General features: G+C 37.8%; 1 long non-coding RNA gene across 1 annotated transcript; it reads left to right on the forward strand.

Moving 5' to 3' along the window:
- Nucleotides 1-356: 356 nt before the first annotated feature.
- On the forward strand, nt 357-1,928 carry LOC121269356. The gene is made up of 3 exons (XR_005941339.1): nt 357-459; nt 1,513-1,597; nt 1,789-1,928. It is a non-coding gene; the product is annotated as an uncharacterized LOC121269356 (long non-coding RNA).
- The last annotated feature ends 473 nt before the right edge of the window (nt 1,929-2,401 follow it).

Here is a 2,401-nt window from a genome sequence, read left to right on the forward strand (position 1 = left end):
TGGACTCGAACGCAAGTTCTGTCGAAGGGTCATGAGGACTCGAAACGTCAACTCTTTTCTTCTCCGCCGATGCTGCCAGACCTGCTGAGTTTTTCCAGGTAATTCTGTTTTTGTTTTCAATTTTATTTGTTTACTTTTCGCTGTCATTATCTCAGATAATTTGCTACGTTAGGAAGGAACTAGAATATCTCGTACTTTACTTAACCTGGAAGAGATCAGCCCTTTCTGCAATTTAACACAATAGCATGTGGACTTAATCGTGAATTGCCTAAAAAATGTGTAAGTTACTCCTCATGTATTACAGGTCTGTCGAACATGTAACCTTTTTCATTTCTCTTATTGTAAGTGGTGCATATCAAAAACCTGGAACTGGCTAACTGGAGACAGTTATCTCCTGGCTCTGATTATACTGACTGGCTTCATGTTCGTCTCAATGATGCTTGCAAAGTGTTGCTACAGGTATATGCTATCACATTTATCTGGCACGTTTATTACTGACAACAATTACACAAATTATTATGTTCATGAACCATGCATTGTCACTCAAAATAATTTATTGATGACACTAGAGGCTTTCAGAGGATGTGAAATGAGAAAGGGACATCAAAATCAGTGATACTGTTAAAGTGATAAAATGATAATAATACAGAGTCCAGGTGGAATAAAGGGAAGATCAGAGACAGCGTTCTTATTAGAGATTGCAGTAACGAGGAACTGGGAAAAAGACACAAAATAAATATGATGAGAGATTTAAAGACTAAGAGACAGATGTAGGAAATGCAACCTAGGTTTCAACAAAGACAGAGAGACAGAAAGTGAGAGAAAGGACGACAGACAGGCACGGGCAAGAAAGAGAGAGCCCGTGAGAGAGTCACTGACTGAAATAGAATATTATCACTTCTATGTATGTAAAAATGGAATAGTAACACCCAAATCTTACTTTTGAAGCTGAGCAGTGATTGTTTTTTTTTTTTCTTGCATGGAATGTGTAAGTATTTACTTCCCATTCCTAATTGCCCTTGTTTTGAGGGCATTTAAGAGTCAACCATATTACTTTGTCTGGAGTGACATGTAGACCAGACCAGGTAAGGGCGGCGGATTTCCTTCCCAAAAGAGCATTAGTGATGCTAATGTTTTTTTTTTCTCTGCAAAAATCAACAATGGTTTTATGTTCTTCAATAGAATTTTAATTCCAGGTGATTATTGAATTCAAATTCCAGCCGCTGCTTCGGCAGAGATTTGAACCTAGGCCCCCATAGCATTACCCTGAGCCCCAGGATTACTGGTCTAGTGACAATAAAACTAGGTCACCGCCTCTTCCCTTAGCTCATCGATAAATGAAGTGTTGATCCTCAAATTGCATATATTCGTTAGGGAATTAAATTTGGAGAATTTCTGCAGATTCAGATTGACAAGTGTGAAATAATTACTGGTCATGACTCAGGATAACGAGGACTGCCCATGTTCGCACAGTACCCAGGTCTGTTCTTAATTTCTGTCTCTATCTTCCAGCACACAACCCACACTAACGAGGAAGGAGAAAAAACAATTGGGAGCAAATCGTGATTATGTCCAACGTGTTGTGGTTGAGAAAAAGGTCACTGCGTGTTATTGTCCTGTTAATACCTGATTCGAATTATCCTTTATGTCTTCTCAAATCTTTACATATCCACTGCTGCACTAAGTTCTAAAGAATTCCATATGCACATATTTATATCTCCACAATGTATCTCACGATATATCGCATTATATTGATAACTGATTTGATAAAAACTTTTTTTTTTGCAGGCGCAGCTCTATGATATGTATCTCTATCAGTGTGTCTCGGAACAGGAGTTAATCTAAAGCATTAATGGAAAGAGCCTGTGTGGAGAAAATAACATTGTGTAATGCCTAACTCTGAGTTTCTGTGATAATGTATGGCATGTGTTGATGTAAACGAATGGAAACATTTTCTTCCAATAAACTGAGTTAACCTACGCAGACTGACATCTCATTTCTTCTTGAAGTTGCATTTGTTATTTCCAGCCTTCTCTTATTGCGCCCTTGATACTGCAAGCAAGACATTCATCTAGCAACCAATATGTCACAATCAAACATTCCTTTGCAATGCCTTGGTCCATTTCATGGAACTCCTGCAAAAATATCCTGCAATCTTTAGCTGCCTCACGCAGCCTTAGTGATCTGTATTTTGGAAGCTACAATTTTGAACTCAGTAAATCATAAGAAAGTAATGCACTTCGTTCTCTTAATTTGATAAAATGAACGACATATTTTTTCTTTCCATTACATTGAGCCGGAATGCAATCAGAAGCCCCCTGAAAGACGATTTTAGCGTTGTATTTCAAGACCCTTACATGATTTTGTTTGTTTCAGTGTTGTAAAAGTAAATAATGTGAAT

The sequence above is a fragment of the Carcharodon carcharias genome, chromosome 24 (assembly GCF_017639515.1).
Source record: "Carcharodon carcharias isolate sCarCar2 chromosome 24, sCarCar2.pri, whole genome shotgun sequence".
NCBI lineage: Eukaryota > Metazoa > Chordata > Chondrichthyes > Lamniformes > Lamnidae > Carcharodon > Carcharodon carcharias.